The 27,187-nt window shown below is 31.5% G+C and overlaps 1 protein-coding gene across 1 annotated transcript in view; it reads right to left on the bottom strand.

Moving 5' to 3' along the window:
• Window positions 1-21,704, bottom strand: part of LOC123706234 (neuroligin-1-like) — a 42,492-nt gene extending 20,788 nt beyond the window's left edge. Inside the window, exon 1 of the mRNA XM_045655408.1 lies at window positions 21,249-21,704. The gene's annotated coding sequence lies outside the window, so the exon portion shown is untranslated. The remainder of the gene's footprint in view (window positions 1-21,248) is intronic.
• Window positions 21,705-27,187: the final 5,483 nt, after the last annotated feature.

Here is a 27,187-nt window from a genome sequence, read left to right as displayed (position 1 = left end):
CGTTAGTCTACGTGCCAGCATAATGTAGCCACAATTTTGTTTTATGAAATTTCAGGAGGATAAAATAGGAATAACGCCGTTTACTGGTCACATAAATAAGAGCGTAAGTATGCGCTAAATATCAAGATACAAACAACCTTAATTGCTTGGAGGATGTGAGCTTATGAAGAATGTTTTCAGTTGGTTGCATACGGAACCGCGTTACGCTTACGCAAGTTGTAATGCAAATCAGGCCGTAGCCTACATTTTATATAAAATATTGCGCTGCAGAATACCCTACATTCACAGCATTGTTATATTTGCTCCTCGAAAATAGTAGGTTTCAACTTTCAACTATTAAAAGAATACGCAATAAACAATACGCACTAAAAAAAAAACTTATAACTTTAGATAGATTTTTATGATTAACTCGTTATTAACTCTATCATAATCAAAATAAATATCTAGTGATCGTACATGAAGTACTAGTACTTACCTACAACTACCTACCTTACAACGAATGGCATGTACAGGAATCAATTTTATGCTACTCTTGGTAGCTGTGCCAAATTGCTATCGAAATAAATCTGAAATTCATCAAACTGAATACAATGAGTCAATCCGGAAAGGTATCCATTATCATACTCCTGCAGTAGACAGAAAATAACCATTTCAATTTCATTGTAATTTACCCGAGCTAGAATTGCTGTTCTTTAAATGTAAAGAGTATTGTTATCTATACATATAATAAATCTGTAGAAGGGTCAATTCTGTACATTGAAAATATTGAAAAAATAAATAGCAGGGGGTGTTACTGGATCGATACCAAACCCAAATATGTGATTAAAAAAATTTTTGTCTGTCTGTCTGTCGGTATGTGAAGACATCACGTGAAAACTAACGGTTCGATTTCGATGAAACTTGGTATAATTATACCTTATTATCCTGGGCGTAAAATAGGATACTTTTTATCCTGGAAAAATACGTAGAAAAAAAAAATCTTAATTTTTGGTCCGTTCAGTTTTATCCATAGACGTTGTTCTATAGAACCGCGAACACACGTTGCGTTACCCGCAGTGGATTCTTTTTTTGTAAGATGTCATTGTCAGAGTTAGTTAGAAAAATAAACCATCCACGCGAAGACGGACATCCGCGCGGACGGAGTCGCGGGCGGAAGCTAGTTTGCTATATTTTATCTGCATAATTGATATCATATCATATTATATACACCTAAACGATATTTTTATATTATATTGTTTAATTGATTTACTTTGAAATAGATTAAGAAACGTAAAAGAGATTGAAACCTGCTTTATCTTTCATTTATTTTCTTATTTAACTAAATAAACACTGCAGCATTAATAACCAACTTAAACATAAAATATTATGCCTGAAAATATTATACACAAAAATTAAAGGACAGATTTGTTAGTTTACACTACATTTCGAAGTTAAATATAACAGCAGTCCAAAATAGATGAAGTTATCCTCAAAATTAGAATGAGAAACAACATATCAAGCATACGTTTTCAATAATATAATATCCCAAACTATAAGTAAACACTGTAAATTTGAACGAGTAGATAGCGTAGTTTAATTTAGCATCGCTATCGGTAAATTTGTATGGATATTAATACTATCGTAACCAGTGTGAATTTCGACTGTTCCGCGTTTATAACCACGAAACAACTGATGCATAAAGCAGTATCGAAGTGTCAGTAAATTAGGAAAATTACTGTTGTGCAGTTACTTCTCCATACAGGCATTATGTTGTTCACATGATAATTAAATACACGTAAACTTATTTTTATAGTATCAACACTTTACTAAATCATCAGACATGTTTTCCCTGATGTTATGTTTAGGTATATAATAAAGCAATCTATGTAAATTTTCCTGTACGTTCCTTATCAACGATGCTCCGCTTTAACTTGTGTGGCATCTTGTAAGAAACTTTTCCTTTCTTCTTTTATGAGTTGAGATAGCTTATTAATACGTGTTTAAGTTTTTGTAAGGTATCTCAAGCGAGAATATCATCTGATTTGTTAAGAGAGTTCTATAAACATAATATAAAACCACAGAATATTAAATCAATAGAACTGGCAACCCGATAACCATGGGCGTTTTAAAAATATATTCTTTAATGAAACGAATTTTTCAATAGGGCAATATAAAACCAAAATAAAATTAGTATTGCTTAATCTGTATTAATCGCGGAATTCAAATTGCTTTTCCCGCGTTGCGTAGTTTGTTGATGTTATCTGTGCAAAATAAAATCGGGCTGTGTAATTGCTGGTCCCTGTTATCTACATCGATATGAGGCTCGGCTGCGTTCGCGCGACCGCGCTTTTTCAGGAATTATCTGTATGCAGCTATTGTGTATTGAAAATGTTTTCCATGTTTTCCTTTATAAACATGCGTGCAAATTAACTGTTATTGCTTGGGATTTGATTCATTGTGTTTCATAAATGTTACAACAATATACTATAATTGCGGTATGTTTTGTAGTGCGAGATTTGTAATATTGTGAGAGTATTAAATAAACATTTACTGCGACTATACAAATTTATTTACATATAATTCGACTACTTTATAATAATAAGTCAATGGTTGCCTGTGTATTGTATACGCGTTTATTTTTACTTTTCAACATATTTCTACTGGTGTATTCAATCATAAAAAGCAATGGCTTAAAATTAATGTAATAAATTACTACATTCGATACAATAAAGCAGATCAAAACCAGTAATTGATACCATTACTCATTTAATCGGGAGTTGCGCTAATTAATTTTTGCGAATTCATTTTATTTCACGACAGTTACATTAAATCTCAACAGAAGTACTGTGATGATTCAGTTCACTGTTCACAAAACTATTTATTGTATATTTCAATATGATCAAGTGATCAAGTGTTCTACGAACGGCAGAGGCTACTTCAGGCGTCGCCACTTGTCGACGTCAGTCGTCGACGCGTCGGTGGCAGCATTTAATATGTCAACGGCTGCCGTCGACAGGTAAAAACGAAAATCTCTGCCGTTCACAACTTGCCATTCATCTGTTAGAACTCTTATGTAACACGCACGAATAATAAAGTATAGATATAAAGCGCCAACACACATTTTTAAATTCGATTTTATCATTTTTTCACTGCGTTTTATCATCTACGTATAAATAATAAAAATAAAATTTAATAAATAAATCAAGGAATCTAATTGAAAATTCAATCAATCGAATGTAGATAAATTTGCTAATTATTATTATCAAGATTTAAGTTCTGTTCTGTTTTCTACTTTTGAACTCTCCGAACACTAAAGCTTAGACTTTATAGGGTGAAGTAATAATTGTAAGTTTGTAACATAAAAGAAAAGATTGAGTAAGTAGTTTGAAGAAGAGTTAGCTTTGAAGTCAGAGCAAAGGTCGAGGCCCTTTGGGCATCGGTCAAAACGCTGAAAGGGTCGCTTACATGAAACAAGATGGAAGTGTTTTAAATATTCAGTAGAACAACTTATAAATATATTAGATGCATTCTTAGTTTAAAACTTATACTACATTAATAAATTATATTATTCCAATACATACATTTAGTAGACTTACTTAGTTAATGTGTTCTGGTTGAAGTATAGGTACAGCAACGGATCGAATATTCCCAGGGGGTTGCTTGAACTTTCCAGGCCATCTTAATTGAGAGAATACGATCGCCAGAGTTCTACTCTCAAACTAAAGTGATGATGTAGATACATATATAAATTGCACGTGAGAGTTACAAACTTAGTATTGTTTGAAATGCTAAAGATATATCGTCCACTTCCACGGTACCTAAGTCCTTGTTATTACACAACAAATGTACGGTGTCGGTTATATGTATAAACCTAGGTCATTTTATAACAATGATATGAAACATCATTTTTATTTTATTATATTTGTTTGATAATAGAGCAATAATATAATATACTAATATAGCATGTGTGTATGTGAAAATGAAGTCATCAGATTACATAGTACCTATTTAATAAACATACTCGTTGTATTTTAACGCTTTGATAGCAGGCTCTGCGTCCAAACAGCTTCGTATTTCACGCTGTATTAATATCTTCATAAATAGGATATACTGAACTATACGTATTTAAGTCCTTGTGGACGGAAACAAGGGAAGTGTTTGCCAACTAAGCACAATTACGCTTGGCATGTGGCAGCTGCGTCGACCAACACAACGCAAAATTACTTTCATCAAATCACGCCAGAATCACATGCATATCTAGTTTTCATGTAAATTACGAAGTTCACAGTTTAAACAACAAACAACAAACGAACGCAAACATGTATTAAAATATGCTGTTTTATAAAGTTTTAACATCTAGTCTGGGTAAAATCATCCCGATATAAATTGCAAAGTGTATAACATAAACCCTCAAGGCACTATAAAGAGAGATTTAAGCAAACTCTAATCCATTTATATGTTAGTAGATATTATTAAACAAGTATAAAATACGTATCATATTGCAATTTCATTATTGTATATGAAGGTAGAAAGTCACACGCACCACGTGTAACTGATGCCTTTATTAAAACGCTAGCGATTATTCCTTATGGGCCCACACCTGTCAACTGTCACAATTAATTGAACATCAGCAACGCGAGAGATAAATTCGTCTTTTTGAAGCTTTATTTAGGCATGGTAAGAAAGTGACGTAAATTAACCCTTACCTTACATTGTAATATTTATTCTATGTAAGGAGGGGTATATTTATATTTATCGAAACTGGGGGGATTTTAATTTGAATCGTATTTTGGAAATAATAAACACCAAATCTATACTAATATTATAAAGCTGAAGAGTTTTTTTGTTTGTTTGAACGCGCTAATCTCAGGAACTACTGGTCCGATTTGAAAAATTCTTTCGGTGTTAGATAGTTCATTTATCAAGGAAGGCTATACGCTATATACATATCATCACGCTAAAACCTACAGGAGTGGAGCACTGCGGGTAAAACCGCAGGGCACATCTAGTAATATCTCATTACAAATTTTTTTTCTTTTTCGCATAATATGTTTCTCATTTTATGTAACCGGTAACGTAACCCTAAATCTGAAATAAAATCATTAATATAAGTTATCTTTGTTTAAAGTTGCTGTTGAATTAACGGATAAGACAGGATAAAACGAAGGATTCATATTTAAATCTAGATGAGGTGAATAATTTTATCTTAAAATTGCAGGGAAGCAGTTATAAGCGTAAATCCTATTTTAAATTCATTTCATTTTATGAGTGAGACAGAGTATAACAAGAAAATTCTGTTTGTAATTACTGTGTGTTTATAATAATTTTACTTATACATAAACCTATTGTTTTTAATGTTTTCAAATAGATTATGTAATGCTGCAACCACAATAACACTTAATAAAACAGTATCTCAGAGGAACTGACACAAACAATACAATATTATCGCAAACGTCTGTGACCCGAAAACAAACAAAGGAGATGAACGAAACAAATTGCGCATCATTTTCTACGATTTTTGTATGATATTACGAAATTTTGCATTACGTTCGGCTAAAATTAAATTTCTGAAGTGTTCTACTAGTCTATCGTAGTCTTTATTTATAGTCTTCTAGGGAATCCTCGGCTCTTTTTTTGTTGTCTTAATTATGTTTTGAAATGAATTTAGTCCACAATTTATTAATAATTTTAAAAGTGTATCGTACACGTCTTGTAATAAACAAATTTACCATGACAGATGAAAACATCGCAATAAAATTCTAAGGTATTATTGCGATGAATATACTTATTTCTTTAGAATATTTATTTCTTATTTATTATGATCGATGGAGGTTTTAGGTTTATTTCGGTTTTTCTCTGTTGTGGAAGTTTTTTTTGTGTTCTTATTGAAACTCCGCGAATAAATTGTAAAGCATTTAGCTGTTAAATATTTTACAGTGCCACTTGAAATTTACAATGACGGAAAAACAAGAGTTTCTCCGCACTCGTTACAAGGATCCTTGCAGGATATTGCTTTTTTCTTTGCTATAATAAGATTAAATTTTTCTAATGAAACAGAAAATGAGAATGTCTTCAGTGGAAATGAAATTCAAAACAATATTATTTGTACTGTACAACAATGAGAATTGTTATTCGCGATTCTAGTACAATTTGTTATTTTTATTTATCTAGATTTTATACAAACACAGTAAAAGTTTCTATAGTTTCATTCTATAGTAATTCTTTAAAATAATATCTAGATTCTGTTCTTGTTCATAGAATAGACACAGAAAATAATGGTTATGGTTCCGTTTGCGTAGTGGAAAACCAACATACAATATTGCAAACGACTCAACAATAAAAGTAAATGATACAGAACAAACTAAGGGAACTATAAAATATTTTAAGCCAGTATTTTTAAAGTAGACAGAGGTGAATATAGACTGTGACCCAGATCTGCTTTAAGATGCAGCCGAGCCAAGTGTTTCATGAGGGATTCAGTAATTTTAAGTAAGCCTAAGTTAGTCGCATTATTATGCACATATACGCATTGTATGTTTAATCTGATACGATTCTGCAATGTGTAATCAATCGTCAATAGTGTTTTTCTTTATTGAGTCAGGGTAATTCAAATACATTAGGTTAACAAAAAAAATGGCCACTAAATTATTATTATAAAATTTTATGTTAAACTTACTTTCATTACTTTAATTGTCTTGGGAAATTAGTTTACAGTTATTCAAGCAAAGTTATTTCGCTGCTTACCTACTAAATTATGAATGAAAACAGAAAACGGCATCGTTCCTAAAACCAATATCCAACAATCATTTCCATCTAAATTGTCCTTTATTTGCTTCAAATTACTGATTGCTTAATTATAATTCTAATCAAACATTCTCAGCTTCTACCAAAATTCAGTCACGGATTTTCTTTAATTTTGTTTATTTCATTTAATAGGGTTTTAATATTGCTCGACGCTGTAAAACAATCAATTACTTTTGCCGACACAAACCTTTAATTAACGTTACACAATTCTATTTTAATCAATCGAAAGGAGTTGCGCCAATAAATCAGAAACTGTTCTTTAGGCTTATAAACATTTGTTTTATATATAACGATTCCTTTTTTCTATTGATCTGCATTGTTACGTTAACAGAACCGGGAAAGGGAGGCATTTATATATAAAATGGAATATTGAATGTAACAAAAAGCATTTATCAAATACTAAGAACATATTATATCTATAGTTATACTACTGCTTTTTTATTGAAATTAACAGCAACAGCGTCAGTTATCGAAATTCATAAGTGTTTTAAACCGTTGTCTCTTCAGACAGACACGTCGTAAAATAAAACACTTTCTCAGTTACAATATTAAGAAAACTATAACATTACTCGTTAACCAATTTAACAACATCCATTTCGAAAGTAATACATAATCTACGTTCAATAAATAAACTGACAGGTTATGTTTGTGCTTTCAACTGAAAAGCCGACGAAACGATAAGCGACGTCATCGAAACCAAAGGTCGGCTGCTATCTGTGCCTTTGTGACTGTTATCTCTATTCAATAACGCAGCCTCCATTAGACTAGATGCTTCCACAGCTTTCAGGACATGATTTTCTAGGGATACGAACAGGCATTATCGATCGATAGTAAGATTTCATTATACAATACCGCTAAAATTAAAAATAGAGACGACTTATAAAATGAGTAAATTATATTAACAAATCGTCTACTTCTATTTCGGTTTTAATTTCAACACAGAGCTTCAAGTGCTTCTAATAAAGAAAGTAAGCCACAGCGATAAGGAAAAATGAAAATGTGTTTACTATTTGTTTTAAAAGTTTATTATGTAATTTGTATATTTATATGTAGGTAGTATTCACTAGTTACATCCACATTGCAAAAATATATAACAAAAAAGGAACGACAAATACATAATGTAAAAATATTTTATTTCAGCATTCAATGCAATATAGTTTCGCATTTTAAAATGGTGACAAAAAGTACAAAGCCTGTCAGTGACATCATAAAATGGCAACCGGATGAATTGACTTTGGATGAACATTTTTGTTCATTTTATACATTTTAACATGTCTAGAATTTGGAATATTACAATAAAAATATTGAAAGTGAAGTTGGGGTAGGTACCTAATAACCCTTGTCTCCTTCCCCGGGGGCCGTGGGTATCTTTGGAAGATTTCCCCACTATAAAAAAAAATAAAAAAAAAATAAAAAAAAGGTACCTAAAAGGTAAAATAAAATTTATACATTTTAACTTCTTTGTTATTCTGTAACTTTATAGAGTTTACGTACACACAGTAAAATATACTTTTACTAAGTTTTTTAAAGTTTCCAGTTTCAAGATTAGGTATAAGGAAAGCAACTTAAGTATGCAATACAACGATATTTTTATTGGGGAATAAATTTATTAGCATTAGAAGGAAGTGTATATTATGATTTTGCGATGCAGGAAAATGCTTCGTCCTCATAATAGTTCACACTAAACTGTCAAAAAGCTGACGATCATAATTGAAAATTTGATAATGGCATTAACCAAAGAAACTGGTGACACATACTCGTAAACCGCCGTAACATAAAAATTTATGAGGGTCTCGACGGAATTTACTTTAACTATATTAACCCTAATAAAATTACTAAATACTTGCGTACGATAGCTCTATCTATGTCTCTTCTCACATTTGGATTTCTATTATTTTCAATTTCTGACAATCTGCAAAAAATGTTTCAGGCATCAAGTTGAAATGTATATATTATAAACAGTATAACGATTGTGTATTCCCATCCGACTAGTACACCGGGGCCAATCCCTTCCAAAATGATAAAAAAAAATAAAAAAATAAAAAAAAATAAAAAAAAAATAGTAGTAGGATGACACCCATTGGAAAAGTAGGGGAATGTGATAAAAATTAAAGGAAAAATAAATTACAGACAATCCGAGTTCGGGAAGTGGGAGGGGGGAGCTTTTAAGGCTAAAAAATGGTTTCTCTTGATTTCCGACAAAACTACAAGTCCTATGGAAAAAAGTTCAATGGCAAAGTTGTAGGTAATAAAAAGTTCTACAACTTTTGTATTCACAATTTTTTCATATAACCTCAAAATTTAGGTGAAAAATTCAAAAAACCAAGTTCTTGGTTTTTTATTTATATATCTTTTTCAAAAAAAAATATTTCCTACAATATTTGGTAAAAACTTACCATAATATGTCCCAAATACACTGTAATTTATTTGATTGAAAATATTTATTTTTTCGCCTTATTTCAATTTAATGCCAAAATAACAACCTTCAATCGAAAATTCTGACTGAAAATATCAGTTTTTTACAAAAAGTTTGGGGGCTTTGTGTTCGTTGAAATATCTACTTTCTGATGGTGTAAAATATAATATACATTACCATAGTAAATTTACTCAGAAAATGCATACAAACAGTGTGATAATGAGCTTTTACTAAATCAGGTACACTTCTCGAACTCTATATTTTCTCTTGTATTGGCTTTTCGGTAACATTTCAAAAGAAAAAATTTCATCTGATCTAAGTAACGATACCACAGCTAACATTTGACAGCATGTTCATAAACAAAATGATGTCGATAAAAACATTTCAGGTCGTTTGAGAAATTTGCCATTATGTTTTAAACATTGAAGAATTAAAGTAGTAAGTAAGTAGTAAATTGAATATTGACGGGTTTCACAATTCTCACTTGTATTATAAGATATCTAAAATTTAGTCTCATTTCTAGGTTTTCATTAATTTAGACGGTTAAAATGTAATTAATTCTTAATTTTAATTAAGAGTTAATGAGTTGAGTTCTGTGGAATATAACTTAAAGATACTTTGATAAATATCTGAACGTATTTTCGTAATTGGTTTTTAACTTTATTCATTACAATCAAACTTATAAATAATCAGTCTTGAACTCTGTTTAGAATTTAGAATTTATTAGTGAAGATAGATAATATTGGAGGTTTTTAATTTTATTTTAAAATATAATTCATTAATAAAACCTTATCATTGTTTACTAAGTATTTTATAGTAGCTGTTCCTGCAAACGTTGGTCTACCCGATATGCACACATTGTCATGAGAATCGGTCAAGCCGTTTCAGAGCAGTTTAACTACAAAAACCGCGACACAAGGATTTTATAAATATGGTTCTATGTGTAGATTGAAAATAAATTAAACTGGCCCAAAAAGGAACAACGTTTAGAAGAACGTAAATGTCAGATATTAACGTTCTTCCAAACGTTGTAAATTATTACGTAATGATTAAGATGATCACTTTAAAATTAATTGAATTCAGAAACCACGGAGATTTCCGTGGTTTCTGAATTCTCGTCAAGAAAACACTCAAAATTAAAACTTCATCAAATAGTTTACCTGTAGTAACTAAATTATGTTAATTTATTTTGTAGTTAGTTTATTGTTTGAATAATAATAACAATCGATAAAGTTTGTACAAGAACATTAAATTACAGAGAATAATTTACGTAAAAAAGAATTATTGATACGAAAACGTGTTAAGCAATTGCAGTAATTAACTTTTATTATAATAGTCATATTTATTGTGGTAACAAGTAAACAAGGGTAAACCACTATGTATTTTCTACAATAGAAGAAAATATATATGAACAATGCTTAAAATAACGGCTGGAGTTTTTGTAAATTTTGTATCTGATTTTTCAATTCATTTTTAGGTAGCAAACTCGTTTATTTTCAACCGACCTCAAAGAAGGAGAACCTCAAATTCGATTGTGTTATTTTTGTTTATTCAGAACTTTCCACTGAGTAAAAGCTGGTATAAAGCCTTTCATAGAGTGTTTTCATTTATTTCCTTTTTCTCAAAATGTTTCGACGTCTTAAATTCGTAATTCTTGTTAAGAAAAAATAGTTATAGGTATACTATGAAATAGTACATAATGCATTGTAACGCGCTTTTGATAACGCGAGTGCACTGACATCAAATTTCATATGAATGACACCTTGCTGCTGAGTTGCATAATTGCATTTCCATCTGTCCATGAACACAATGTCGGCATCAATTTACCAGTACACTTGTCACATAGATTCTATTAATGAATATAATTAACCGCGAATATAAACAAAGAGTTGTTTGATAAATTTGGGGCTATGTAATTTGGTTTTTACTTGATTTCTTCTGCATTATTCCTTTATTTATTCGTTACTCATCTGTTTTCTTTGTGTTAATTGTGAATATTAAATAGTATTAATAATAACTGAAAAAAATAAACCAGTTAACGTGAAAAAATATATCACATCCATATGAAATATTTAACGAAAAAGCTAAAATTCACCATGACTTTACGCTAGAGCGTGCAAAAAAAATGACCAAGTCAAAAACATTTCTTTCTAGGTCATTTAATTACGTAGGTACCCAGTCGAAAACTCAAAATGTCAAATATAAAAATCGAATGAGCTATAAAATGCGTATGTTGCACTTTCATATTAACTTAATTGATAATTGCTAATCATTTTTAGATTTATAAAGCGGTTAATAGCCCGAGTTTTCCAACAATATAACCGATATTTTCATGAAAGCAGCGGTTTCGTGTGACATTTTGTTTGACAGAATTAACACTAACTACCGATCACATTTTAAACATCAGCCATTCTGATGTTCTCAATTAACTGGGTAAATACAATAAACGATGATTTTGAACACATTAATTATTAATTTTCCTGTTTAAAACAAATGTTAAAAGGTATTTAAATATATCTATCGTACAGCTTACATTTATATTTTATATAAATCAAAGAACTTATTCATTCAGGACATCGAATAATTTGTTTCGTGTCTATTCCTTTTTCTAAAGTGTCTACGTGTTCGAATGTTTATAAATCGAAGGTACTTGAATAATATTAAACCACTAACCTATTAAGAAAATTTATCTTAGAGAAATCCCTAAGAATTGACCGACTATAAATCAAACGTACATATTTAATTAAACATTACCTAAACCTACTTAATACCAATTAATTTCCGGACAATTGACAACTGTCAACAACCGATCAATTAATTAATTAGGAATGAATCTCGAGTCGGGCTAAAGTGACACCCGAACCACAAAGATTGTAAGCAAACATTTAATTACAAATCACACAAGCAAATATTATATTATTCAATTACGCCCACATATACATAGTAACGCATGCAGCATTTGATCAACGCAGTTAACGCTACACTTAACAACTAATTAGTTTTAATTAAATACGAAATGTATAAATAATTCCATGAATAGTTTAGTTTCAGCAATCAAAGCTTTAACTGGCAGTTCATATTTAAGGCTACTGAATATTATTAGTGTAAAGAAAAGACAATAACAAAAACAATTTTACCTAAAAATGGACCAAATAAACGCAATGCCTGCGTTGAACGCAGGTCGGTTATGATAAATGAGGTTCTTCTTAATTACCTTCTATAAATCATAACACAATAAAACTGTCATTCTCAGTCGTACATTTGTTGTAATTAAATTTCTAGAACAAGAATAAGTTAACCAATATAAGTGGTACCTACACTCAGGGATAGGTATACTCATTGAAAAAATTTTCAATGAGTATTTCTGATACAAATTGTTCTTTATGATAATAGGTATTTATTAATAAAAAAAGACGTGTGGCACTCGGGGACTGCCGCGGTAAAGCTATCACACCTCCGTGCCTGTTGGAGTGGGGAGCGTGAGGTTTTTTCGTTACGGAATTTCTGGATTCGGTCCCCGCGCTCAAGGCCCGCGATAGAAGCTATGCAATAGCTTAAAAAAAATATCACGATAATTATTGTCCTGTAGCACAATTATAATTTATGATTACACTCTATATGTTAGTATTATATTTAATTAAGTAAAAATTGAAGTTTTACTCTCTCCATTCTTACGTCTTACAGATCCGAAACATGCATAGACTTTGTCTTCTTATCGGAGTCTTTAATACCATTGTATGTGTGAACAAAGGATTGAACTAAGGTAAACGATAGTTTTGTTTTCCGACATCGTTCTCTTGAATTTAAAAGCTGAAGTTAACATTCTCGCCTTTCTGTTCCTACTAGCACGAGAATCACGTAGTGTTTTTAAGTAGACGTTAGAACCTCTGTGATTTAATTACATTCTGAATATGTGTAAGTATAAAATAGATAGCATCAGTGTACACTGCGTGTGGTGAACTAAATACAAGTAAAAGAACTTCTATTAGAACAGTGTAAATGAAACTTGAAATATTAAAATACGTCTTTATTGTCCGTATATTAAAACATCATCAGAATATAGCATACAGAGATCGTCGGATCAATGTTTTACCACAATATACAGATACATACAGTAAGGAAACTTCATACAAAATGTTCGAAATGGATCCCCCCCCCATAAAGCGTGTTTTCGAGGGTATTGAGGGGGATCGATAGTAGCGGGTGACACATCCACAGATTTTGAATATAGTATGGAAAAAAGTTTTAAGTGATGTCATTTCACATTAAATAAATATCGATTGTTTCAGTTTGTAGCCCTTTCAATAAATATATATCTGTATCGTATCTGACTACAAGTTAAAAAGAGACTATTTTTTAATTTCTATAGATATGGCAGTATGAGTTTTAAATTATGTTGACATATTTTCTACCAAAATGATAGCTACAAATAGTACCTATTAGGAGTCCAGTCTGTTTAAAGACCGCATCTATTTTTTACGCAATCTAGAAGAGCACGAAAATCTAAAAAATGGAAACCTTAAAAAATCTTGTTTAAATTTATGTGCATAATTACGTAAATATTAGGGAAGAAAAAGATAGATATTATAATAATTATTGTATTTTTATCGATACGTGACTTTACCACTTTGTCAAGCACTAAGCCTGTCAAACTATTTTCTTTTTCATCCTAAAACAAAAAGGTTATATAAAAGGAGGTTCTATGTTCGTATAATAATAATTTTAATTTATTTTTGCATATTTTGTGTTTTTTAATTTAATTTATCGTTTTAAAAATAATTTAGTAGGTATACCTACATACAAGTATTGTTAATTCTGGTTTAAAATAATTATTGAATACTTATATGTATCATACAAATATCAAGCATTATAAATAATTTAGGTAGGTACCTACATTAAAATAGCCTTCGGCGTCCAAAAAAGACAAGATTTCGAAATATAGCACTGAAAAAAACGTACCTATTTACTTTTACAAGGTATATATTTTATTGAGATTGTTTCTTCTTGTAAATTCATATTTAGGCTACACCATTTTTTAATTTTAACGGGTTTTAATCTCAAAATTACCACAAAGTCAACTGTGAAAAAAAAGCAAACAGAAATATACAGGCCGAATTGATAACCTCCTCCATTTTTGAAGTCGGTTAAATATCAAAAAGGTAACAGCCCTATAGCTATACGTCATAATTTCATCGCAGGGGCTTAGTTTCCTAACTGTATGTACGTAGTATATATCTGTCAACTGTGGTTTTACCGAATAACATAAAATTAATGAGACTGAATTTAACACTAGTTCGATAATCAAAAATAAATGGACGCTACATAAAGTCAGATGTCAGCCACATCGAAGCATGGCCAAAAGTGGATAGTTCAAGTATCAATTAGCGGCATGACCTGTCGTTCATAATTCATGTGTCTGATGCACCTGTTGCCATTGGATACGGGTGACAGTGAGAGGCTTACATCACTACTACGAAATTGAGTGCACGATAAGTTAATAGTGAGTTAATATTAGATTCGTATAGATTATAAAGCCAGTACACCATATTAAAATACTAATCTGATTTGATGTACGCTGTCTTTCAATATTGAAATGCTTCCAAGAAGCTTATATCCTCTAATACACTGGAGATTGCACTATGACCATTAACTTGAAACAAGAAACTATGACATTCAATGACGTCAGTCATGTTATTTGTCTCTTTCTGTCGAGTGACCACGCTGGTTTGTAAATTCAGGATTTTTCAAAATAGAAAAAACTAAAAATCATGGTCTATAAATAATAACGACATATATTTTTAACAGTATTTATATTATAATATTATGGTCATACTTTATAGGTAGGTACATACAATTTTAATTGGTATAGAATGATAGTTATAAATAACTTTTGGCTACAAAGCTTGAACATCCTTTGTAAATAGAGGAAAGTTGTGTTTTGCATCAGATGCTGTTTACCAAATTGTTAGCTACTCAGATCTTCTTTTTAAACGCGTTGCTTCGACGGGTCAATTTCAAGCCAGAATCATCAAAGAAAAATTATATGTTTATAGCAGCCTTGCACAAATTTCAGCTAACTTTACAAAGTTTATTTTTCAAAAGGTATTTTTTTCTGGGCCGTAATCCTCAGTAACCTTGATGGGCACATATATTTCTTTTTATTTTACTTTTTGGAAAGCTGAAATACGTAAAACAAAAAAATATGAGGTAAGTTAAAAAAGTATAAATTTCAATGTAAAAACGAACAATCTTATAACTACATGTGAGTGCAATACCGATGTCATGTGTTGTTTCATTACTAGTAACAATCTTTAAAATGGTGTTCTAAATTTTCATCATAATATTGTTATTACAATATATTCTCTTCGCTATCCATAAAAACTCGTCATCATGGTTACCTTACTTGTTAAATCTGTTTATTGAAAACTTGTTGAAAAATGATAAAGTATTAGGGAAATAACAAATTTAACATGACTGCTTACTAAAATGATGCTAAATTAGACAATTTTTGCCATTGAAATGATTCTAAACAGGTAAATGCAGGAGTATTGAGGAATATTGTAAATAACGTAAATATACACTTGCCTGTGAAATTCTATGCCAGAATTTGGTGTCCAAACACTTCTGCAATTTTGCACAATACAATGCATTCTTTATATTCGGAAAATATTCATTAAATAAGCAACAATATTAACTTAAATATTCGAAGCGACGCAATTTTTTTGACACACATGCCATATTGACAAAGTGAGAGTTGCTACAATTTTATTATGGTGACTACCCAATATCAGGGAGTATCGCTTTTTAATAATTGGTTCAGATACTTTGTTTATTTAGCATAAATAATAATTGTCTCATCCAACAATGCTTCTGAATGACGTTGTTGGCAATTTATCAACAAACTCATGTACAAAAACTAACCTTTTGCACAGAATATTACAGCATACATAGTAGCCTTGGGAAAACTTCGTATTAACAGTGGCAATACCAAGTTAGGTGTGAAAGTGATAAAAAACATGAACTGGGCAATATTTTCTTGTTACACGTCAATGTTCATACCGAAATCTCCAGTGTATTAGATATAAGCTTCTTGAATGCTTCTATAAGTTTCTTGACATTTCCACTATGTAAAAATTATTCAAATCAGTCGACCGCGGCCGCCTATTAGCCAATTTCAACATAATTTACAGATTTTTTAATAAAAAACAAACTCTACCTTAACTTTACAAGTAATGATGGTTAGTACCTTTCTAAAAATTATATGAAAATTCACGTAAGTAAATTCATGATAAAGCTTTATATTTACTTTGAATTTTTTTATTTATTTACTGCGTGTGTAATTTTTGCAAAATTGACTTTAACTTCATACCAAATTTATCAATAAAAAATATATATTATATAGTCTATCTATTATTTAGGCCATATTACCAAGCCGTGAAATGTTGAAAACCAATTCTGTTCGATGATACTTATCTTTATCGATTTCTCACCCATGAAAATAACGAATTGCAGAATTCATCGAATTAAATCGTTCGCAGAATTTTTCAAGAAACTATGAACATTTTTCAATAAAACTGAAATTAAAGTGCTTCTCATGAACTTAGTTATTGCCAGAGTTAAATGTTATAAAATTATTTATATAAACTATATAACGTGAAAAATAAATGTATTTTGTAATAAAATCTCATAAATTAATACAAATTTTACTATATTATGATATATTTTTAAACATTCTCGTTTATAAATCAAGTAAAAACCCAAAATAAGTAATAGTTTCCGGAGGTGACACTTTTGTTTCTATATACGACCTCTTAAACGATGGGCAAGGGGTAAAGGTCTACATTATTAAAAGCAATTAATGTCCGTCGTTTTTGTCGGATTTTATCCAAACCAACATCATTAATAATTTCCTTTTAATTCTGAAAAAGAAAACAACGTTTCTTATAACTATAATAACAGATTATTTTTCTACAAATATAAATAATTATAAGAGGCGATCTTAGAGAAAAAGCTAATGTCCTTCTACGGAGTTTAGTTTTGTCCTTTTACGGATTCTTTAGAGAACATGCATTTCATTTAACTGTGAATCCGTATGGATTTGTAAATAAATATTAATTAATTCATAACCAATTTGAAAAACTACACCGCTCATACATATACCTACTTACCACGTAGACGTAGGTACATATATTGCATTCAGTCTAGAAAGTTTATTTAATTTAAGCTGTACATAATATAATTTGAACAGTTTTATTTCGTCTATAAGTACGTTATGGAAAAAAGATTAGAGCTAATGACCAAAGAAAGTTTGAGCGTCTTTCAGGTGCATGAAAGGAGTGTAAAATAAAGTGCTGAGCGTAGGTCGGGTAAATGCGAGAAGTTACCCTATTATTTGCGTACGCCCAAGCGAATGTGGATAAACAGCGCTTACGCGCGTGACTAGAATGAATGCTACACGTAATATTCACGATGGGAAAAAGAACCTCAGAATTTAGAAATTAAAGACTTTTTAACGGATTTTAAACGCGATTTATTCATTCTATTATTTTCCCGACGTTTCGAACACTTTACAGCGAGCGTGGTCACGGGGAGACTGTCTTTAATTTCTAAATGTATAATACTCGCGTAAAATCAAACCCTAGAAAATACTACCTCAGAATTTGTTCAGAATATTATACATACCTAAATATTCTTTTCATAAATTCCGAGACAACGGGCAACAGCCAACAATATAACAATGGATAAGACTAAGAAAATTAAAATGTAATTCTTAATGATGAACAAAGGAGCTTTATCTCGGTACCATGTTGTTTACAGTGAAACATATTATTTACTTAGGCATTTGCTGGAAAACAAAAGTCGAATTTGTTACTATAAATAAATTATTTCAGACGTGAGAAATGATCTTTAAGCTTTATGGAATGAAACGAACCGCACCCACAATCTATTCATTCTTTCGATTCACTCGCAAAATCGCTCCCTAACACTAACTCGTCTACATTGAATAAATACATAAAGAATGTGCATTAGGGGACACTTACACATTATGGTAATAAATCCAATGCAACATCAGAAATGTTTTATTCTAGAATAATGGTTGTAGAACTTAGAATAGAATAGAAAACACTTACAATGTACAATGCACACAAAACAAAATTTACAGAATGATATGTAACTTAGATGTAATTGTACTTTGTATTTTAGTTGTATTTGTTTTATAACGTATATTAATCTCATTTTTTCTTAATATTTGTGTGCTTTAAGGCAAAACATGATGGAATCCAAGAATAATTTATTGGAGGGATGGAATGGGCGAATGGCAGTTATTTATTTCATTGCATTACATAGGCTTCTTCCGTTTAAATTCTTTATTCTCATCAAAAAATTACCATTTACCAAACATGAGCACTATCTTAAAAAAATGCTTAAAAATAAACGACCCGTTAAAATAATCCTAATTCGTGCTATCGCCTCATATATTAAAGGTTGTAGTGGCTTCTGAATACTGCTATTTCATTTTGAAAGATAGAAAAAAATGTTGTGTGGTTTTATGAAACCACGGTAAAAGTGAAACTTTTTTTCACACTATAGACATTTAACTAAAAATTATCGTATTTGTACGATAATTATCGTACGTATCGTGCGTCACGCGACATGCGCTACACAGACCAAAAAGTTTGAGACGATGTAATAAAAGTTTCACTTTAATAAAATGTCCATTTTTTACCATCTGAATAGAAAAAATATTATAATTCTTCAAGCTACGGTAGAGATTTAGTGAAGTCAAACTGACTCGACAACTATGGATTATCGTAGGCTTATCAAGACTCAGGAGTGAGGGTCGGTCAAGTGACGATACTTACTACTCAATTATTAGCCGAGTGATTTAAGCACCGTTTTCTTAATATAACTGAGAATAGATATAAGGAAAAACCCTTGAATCATAATCATTATACGAGCGTAATTCTGACGAAGCAGTATAGGTCCTTCTGCTAGAGGGTTTTATTAAAACATTCTCCAATTCGATCGACAAACGTGCAAAATGAGTTATTTTCTACGACTTTTTGTCATAAAAACTACACAGCTTATCGTTTCGTCATAGTTTTAAAAATATCAGTCATCTGCAGATTTTATACTGAGAATGGTTTGCAAGGAATTCACTTTATAATTGCATAGCACCTGCGTCCCTCTCGAACACCCGCCGCCGTCTTTTGTCGATGCGTCCATGCCCATTTTATAGATCACTACAAACGATTTGCACACCTTTATATTTCGATGTCAGAACTAGAAAATAATAAGTATTTAATAAATATATTTCAATTTTACGCTTCGCTTCTTTACGGTTTAACTGAAGTAAAACTAAGTACCTATTTAAACATTTTCACTACTCAACAAATCTATAGGTCCCTATTGTGCGACCATGCGTACCGACTTACGTTATAGGGATAACTTCGATAGCTTAATAACAGGAATATACATTATACACACATCAGGAATATTCAATCTAATCTTAGTAAAAAAAAATATACATTTGGCTCTGTATTGCGCTCTTTTTAAAATTGAAGACGTTGTTTTTTGTGAAATAAGAATGTGAAGTACTTAGATTAGTGCAGTGGTCACTAGAATGAACGAATGAACCCAATACTATGCCACATCGTCCCACGGGGTAGCCACTACCGATCGCAACATACTTTTGGAATTCAGGATACGCTTATGATGATAACATAGAAATCGTTGCATTGATATACCTATTCAAAAAGGCAAAAACTGTGATAATGTCCATTGGAATTAACATAATAACTAGGTAACATTGAAGACTTAAAAATTTTTGAAATAAAAAAGGCGTCGTAAAATACGGGCGACGGGGCTTTCAGAGTTCAGATTCAGATCCTTGGTTCAGTCACTAGTTAGTTCAATTTTGTATAATAGTTCAATTTTAGTAGTTTGTATAAAACGATATTAAAATGTACGATGAATTGATTATTGTTTCTGCTTCTTGACAACAATAACGCAAGACTTTCTAAACATGATTTAAGAATAAGGATAAAGGTCACATCGTTTATACGAAAGAAATTTGATATATGTGTATTTGAGTAAACTGACACCAAAGCAAAACCTTTAGTGCGTCTACTGTTACGAAATTCGAGCGAATAGTATAAGCAAGCAATGTTTTTTGCGTTTGTTATTTATCCAAGTCTCAAAGTCTCAAATAACAAAAATAATTACGTTTTCCTCGTAATTAAAAGGTGTAAGAATACAAACAATAAATCTGAGCAAAAAAATATTACGCAAAATAAACCTCGAGGAAAGTTTTACTACTTCGAATCATGACAATAACGAGATATTTTATCTCTAGAGGCCTTTCTTGGGTTCATTGTTTGAAGTTTTTCATCATAATCCTAGATCTAGGGATGATATTCCAACCGCCGGATAGTCGTAAAATCTTTAGATCATAGAAGCTGTTTTTATTTACTTGCATAAGACTAGGAAAATACTCAGGGGAAATGAAATTGCGTCGATTGCAATTGATTAATCTTCAGCCGTAACCCGAAAAAGGATAAGCAAGCAAAAAAATATTAATCCACGCCAAACATTTTGCAGGACGGTTTTCAAATCGAACCGTCAGATTAAACAACCAAATACCTAAATTGATAAATCATCCAAATCGAGGCCTAAATAGGACGAACCTGTATTACACGCTGTTATTGCTTATTCGATTAAAAGATCCGTGACAGAGGTTTGACAGGTAATAGGTAATACATTGCCTCATGATTGCCTCATAACAAAAAAGTGAATACAAATTTAAACAAAAAATAATATCTAAGCTATTATTTAATTTTAAAATTATAATACAGGCAGTATCTAATCCCGAAATAAAAAAAGAAATTAAAAATAACGTCAAAATTTTCCAGAATTAGAATGCCTCTCAAAGATATAATTAAGGCTGGATAATATTGGTGTTTGGAGTAAGGTTGCTCTTTCTGCACACAGTTTAGCCACCGTCGTCCGCCGAGATAACGCGCGACCCTTATCAGTATACGCTCCTTACCGTTTGTCATAAATTTTATCACTCCGATGAGCGGACGTAGGCGAAGACCTCTTTTTTCGGCTTTTCTCCTCCACCGAATTAACGAGCCGTGAACTCGTAAGCAAGCTTCCGAGTGTCCTTTTTCTTATCACATTCACGATCACTCGAAAATAAAATGCACACAATTATCGTTTTATCTTACAGCACAACACGAGCCTTACTATTTATTGAACATAGTTTGTCATATTATGGCGAAAAAAATCGTTGTGATTAATGTTTAAAAAAATTATAAACATTCCAGTAAAAGTTTCTAGCGGTAGGCCAATAAAGTTCCAGTTTTTTACATAAGAGCAATTCCTAATCGAGGTAAGGTTATCGTAATGTTATCGCGCGCTACGCCAAGTGTCAAATGTTGCGGGTGTTGGCGACGGCGCGGGCGTTGAGACGATTCGTTGCAGGCAGTCGCTCGCCGGGCGGCCAGCTGCGGACTGCGCGGGTGAAGCTGAGTGAAGTCACTAGGGATGCCGCCCGCAGCAGACACCGCAGCGCACGCGCCCGCCGGTGATCGATACACCCCGCCCAAACCACCGCGGCACCCGCCGGGTGGCCGACCCACACACGCATTTGTCGCGACGCTCACACTTAAGACACGGTCGCTTCTCCACTGCGTCTTGATTTTTTAAATATTTTCATCGCACTAAAGCTTAAAAGTGACAGTATATTACATATTAAATCCGTTTAAACTTTACCTTATTAAGTTATTAACCTTTAGTATCTAACTTTACAATAGGCGCTATAATAAACAACGAAAATTGTGAAGAAGTTATTTAAAAACAATATTAATTTTAAATTGAACGAACAGCCCATTAAAAATTCTATAAACTTGTTTTACATATCATAGCAACTCGTCAACCGTCTCGTTATAAAGGCACAATACGTCTGTACTGAAAATAATATCCGCTCTTCATATTATGTACTGCTTCACACAAGGAAAATAGGACGTCGAAATATTAATTTTCACACGGGTTATTCATGTTTCAATTCTTCTGGTATATTAGAGTGAACGTTTCGTTTTATAATAAATTAAAATTATAATAATTGATGAAAGAATGTAATAAGCAAGCACCAGTACTTTTTGAAAAGAGATTGTAACAGGGATAAAAATATACCGGCCGAATTGATAACCTCCTCCTTTTTTTTGAAGTCGGTTAATAAACGTAATAGAAAACTTTCAGATAATGCATTCAGATTAGCTGTCGCTAACACTGACAGTTTGATGAATTAAATTATAACATTCAACTTAGTTATTTCATTTGCTACTGAAAAACAATACAGTACCAATCGGTACAAAGTTTATTTGAAGCAACATGAAATAAAAAAAATCCTTAACTAAATATTATTAATAAGAAAATAATATACATAGTCTCGTATTTTGTTTTTGTCACATACGAAACATATTTTGATGGCATATAAATTAACATACATTGAATAAATTTCGTGAAAGGCATGCAACTCATATTACATTCCCTATGAAATTACACCTTACTCTATTTTCGTAACATTATGACAAGGATAAAAAAAATTGAACTTAAAATATGACAGCATACTTTATTGTAGTTCGTTAATAATAATATAATCAATGTCGCTACGGATCATTAAAAAAGCACTTAAACTACTTAACTAATTTCAAAAAATATAATTACGTATATATCGTGTAGCTATATAAAATTCTTGTCACAATGTTAGTTACTACTACTCCACTGAAACGGCTTGACCGATTCTTCTATTGGGTACATCTGAGAATCGGCCAATATATAGATATTTTTCATAATCCTAAGTGATAAGAATAAGGCAGTACAACGTTTGCCGGGACAGCTAGTGATTATAATATATTATACACCCAATAACGGAAATTTTAAAACTCACTCTAAGCTTAGTACATTAATTTTCTATTTTTCTGTAGCTTTTTTCGTCTAAAAACGTGCCTGAACATTAAATCAGCGTGTAATGTGTATTATTTATAATCCTCTGAAACCATCTTTTAAACTATTACAACTTTAGTTACTAAGACTAGCATATATAAATGCTCGTTTAAAGGAAGGCTTAGTAAAACATTTGTGAATAAAAATTTTAATCCATTGTTTTGCTCGGCCTTTGGATAAATTATTCATCAAAATTCATTTATTATAATTGCTCTCCGCTCTATAAATATTTAGATTGCCTAGATTACTGTATTAATTCACTTCACCAGGAATCTGACATTATACATAATATTATAGAAGAAATATAATTATCATTAATGACGTTAATTGCACCATAAAATATATTAATTAACATTATCATTTCATTACACACGTTCACATTTAAATAATTACAAATGTGTCGAGGGAAATCATTTGTTCTCAAATTGACGTATAATGATCCCAACCCGAACAAAATATATCATACTTAATTTTTATTCATACTACCCTTTACCATGTTAAGATGGAATACAAATTATGATTAAATGTTATACGAAAGGTGAAAATAATATCTTGAAATTCAAACGTCACACACGAGCGGCGACTTGAAACCTGGCAAAAGTAAACGAGTTCAAAAATACACGAACCCTTGTAACATCTGGCGGAACTGCTAAAGAATTTTGCTCTTGAATGCATAAAATTTTCTTAAATACGAATCGTAATACATTGAATTTATTATAAAATATGCCGTTTATTTGTTGTTTTCGTCTGGTTTATGTAATACAATAAATAATGAATGAATACATAATAGGTTCACCTGGACAGAACTCCATAGAATTTGCCTATTGTTGATGAATAAACATAATAAGGGTTAAAATTTTAATTTAATGTTATTTTATTAGAAATATACCGAGATTCTTTATTATGCAAATAACACAATCCAATAGATATGGCATGTTATTATAAAAATAATACGATCCTCAATCCTAATCGGAACAAAGAAATATTTTATTAGGTCGATTCAACTGCTTTTTTTTGCTTCGAACCTCGGTACTAATTACTTTATAATATCGTTTGGTGTTGGTGAATTAAAAGTTATATATTAAACTAAATTTAACACTTGAAAAGGCGAAATGAACCATTATCCTAGAGAACCTCAACCGGTATAAAAAAAATATAATTAATATTTATGATATTAAGGCACTTTCCGAGTATCAAGCTCTTCATTTAAATTCTCAATAAAACCCAAAAAGTTCTCGATTTCAATAATAACCGTCGCGCAGGGCCGAAACGTGAGGACGTCTCCATTTTAATACCACAGCGAACCTTAAATTTTTCCATCCGATTACAGATATCAATGGCGGACCGAAAATAACTAAAAACTCATTACACAGCAGGTGTTTCGGTCGATGAGCAATAAAAAACTTTTATTGGTTTCTCTTTTACTGCTTCTTATTCCATTCTTCGGCAAAATAATTTTGTGTATTATATGGAATCGAACATATTGTAAAAGCATAAATTAAACTTATATTCCCTTTACAAATAATGCTTGGCGTAAAATTAATTTTTATTCATACTATAATATTTATTTATACTATTAGAAATATCTCTCAAAATTTTTTTTTATCAATAAACCTGTCAAAACAAACCATCTAGCTAATTATTAAATATAACACAATATTCCTAATTTAGTCGGTAAATCGGTAATAAAATATTTTTATTGTTTGTTTCATAAATGTATTCAAAATACAAAATAAAGTTTATAAACTATCCATTGTGATACCCAACAAATGCGGAATAACGAGGACTTATAAGTTACCTTAAAGCGGACTCATTTTAGTTGCACGTTATGATACTAGTTATAACGGTTCAGGAAATACATGAAGAGCTTTAACCTTACAGCAAACAAAATGTTCGCTATCCGTAGCGCGGCGTAGCGTAGCGCGTAGGTATATACCGACGTACCGAAAGCTTCGTAGAGCTTTACACAATCGCTAATACCTTGCTACGCTATCATATTTATGCGCATATTTTGAAACAAACACAGGCCAATTTCAATAATGGATGCGGTAGGTTGCTACAAAAAACAATTCATAGCACATTTTAGAAATATGGCTGAGCAAACACTTCAGTAACGGATGTAAAAGTAACAAAAACTCACAAAAACCGATCCTAAATGCCTGAATAATTTCGAATAGAGACACTTTATAAAAGTATTCTATAGGAGTACGGCTTAATGAGTAACAAAAGACGAATTAGGCTACGTCAAATCAATAAGCATCCAATATTAGCGCTCGACGCACGCTCCAGAATATGCATCGATGATTTTATTATAGAATCCAATTGTTTATGAGGCTATTTCCCTGCTGAATACTATATAACTATCTGGCTTCTGGGTTTATTATCGTGCATGATATATTACAACCGCTTAGTTACAGAAGCTTCTAATAAATTAAACGTGAACAATCATCCGGAAAACCTATTCGCCAAAGTATTATTGATGGCGAGAATAGTATCGAATTTTCAATGGGTTTTGAAAAAGTTTGAAAGTAACCTGCACGCATGAAGGTGATTTTTAAATTTTAAATTAACCTCGAATAAATCCAAAGGAGGGATCTGAGTAGGTGTCATACAAATATACGTATATTGCGAACAAAAGCCCGGTCCACGGCATCACAGGTGAGGACTACTTGAGTGATATTTGCCGCGTCCTGGAGTAGAGCAGAGTACTGTTTACGCGGCAAACACTCATACTCACTCGGCCCTCCCCTCCCCTCCTCTCCCCTCTCCGCCGCGATCCCGCCCACAATCACCTGCTACAATGAGTATCACCTGTTAACCCTGTCTTTGCTAATGAAGCTGAAATTTAAATGTACACATTCAACGACTCATTTCTTGTCACGTCGCCTTAATATAGTCTGTGCTACACGAATTCTCGACTTTATCGTTGTTCTTGTTGTTAATGTTGTTTCTCGTACTATGTAACATGCGGCATATTAAAAACTTCAATTTATTTCAAAATGTTACATGAAGCCTTCGCTAATCTTCTAAATTTCATGTACATACGTATTCTCACACAAATATGAAAACAGCAATTTACACAACTTAAATTCCAATTTAGTTGCTACGTTAATTTCGTACGGAAACTTGTTAATCCAAATACTGTTATTTTACGTATAATTTCAAAATTTTAATGAAATATTTATCATAATTGCCATAGTATGAAAGATGTAACTTATTTTTGATCAATCATCGAAATCACATCATCATCATCATCAGTCCATCTTTTATGTTCACCCTGCAGGGACTGTGAGGAATCATATTTTAATAATTCTATTTTATAACTTTATGATGACATTTGAAGCAAATTAAAACCATAAATTTACAAACAACACTTACCACCTGACTTCGCAAATAAAGGTTGTTGTTATATGAAACAATTCAAAATTATCAACGCGTCATGAGCAAGAGAATGTTTATTTTCAAGCGATGTTTGTAAGCAATATGTGTAAAAATGTAAACGAGTATCACACAAAGAGAACACAACATACCGAGCGACCTTACTCTCGTGGTATTTCTCTGAAAACATTCGTTGGCAAAGTGAAATGTCTTTCCAATTTATATTGTTAGATTCTTAAATACAAAAATATAAGCTGCGTCATTCCTTAGATGTTGGCTGTTGTAATATCTTCATTGTAAATTGCCTATTTTGTCAATAGGCGGCAATAAAATAATGCAGAAGTTTCTTGAACAATTAACTTCAGTCTCAAGATATCATCGCCCCTACAATTGTTAAACTTTCCTTTTGTTTAAACCATCTTATCCATGAACGCATAAAGAACAAGCTCCAAGAACAAACCAGTCGGACAGAGTTTTGTTACTGCTTAAACAATAAATAATAATTATCTTCTTCACCAGTTTCCCTCACTTTAAAGCCCAACTTGCAATCAGTTTATACACCCGCGCTAATTGCTTTTTATTACATTAGAATTTGTTTTA

Source organism: Colias croceus, chromosome 3 (genome assembly GCF_905220415.1).
Source record: "Colias croceus chromosome 3, ilColCroc2.1".
Classification (NCBI taxonomy): domain Eukaryota; kingdom Metazoa; phylum Arthropoda; class Insecta; order Lepidoptera; family Pieridae; genus Colias; species Colias croceus.
This window is presented reverse-complemented; position numbering and strand designations above follow the sequence as displayed.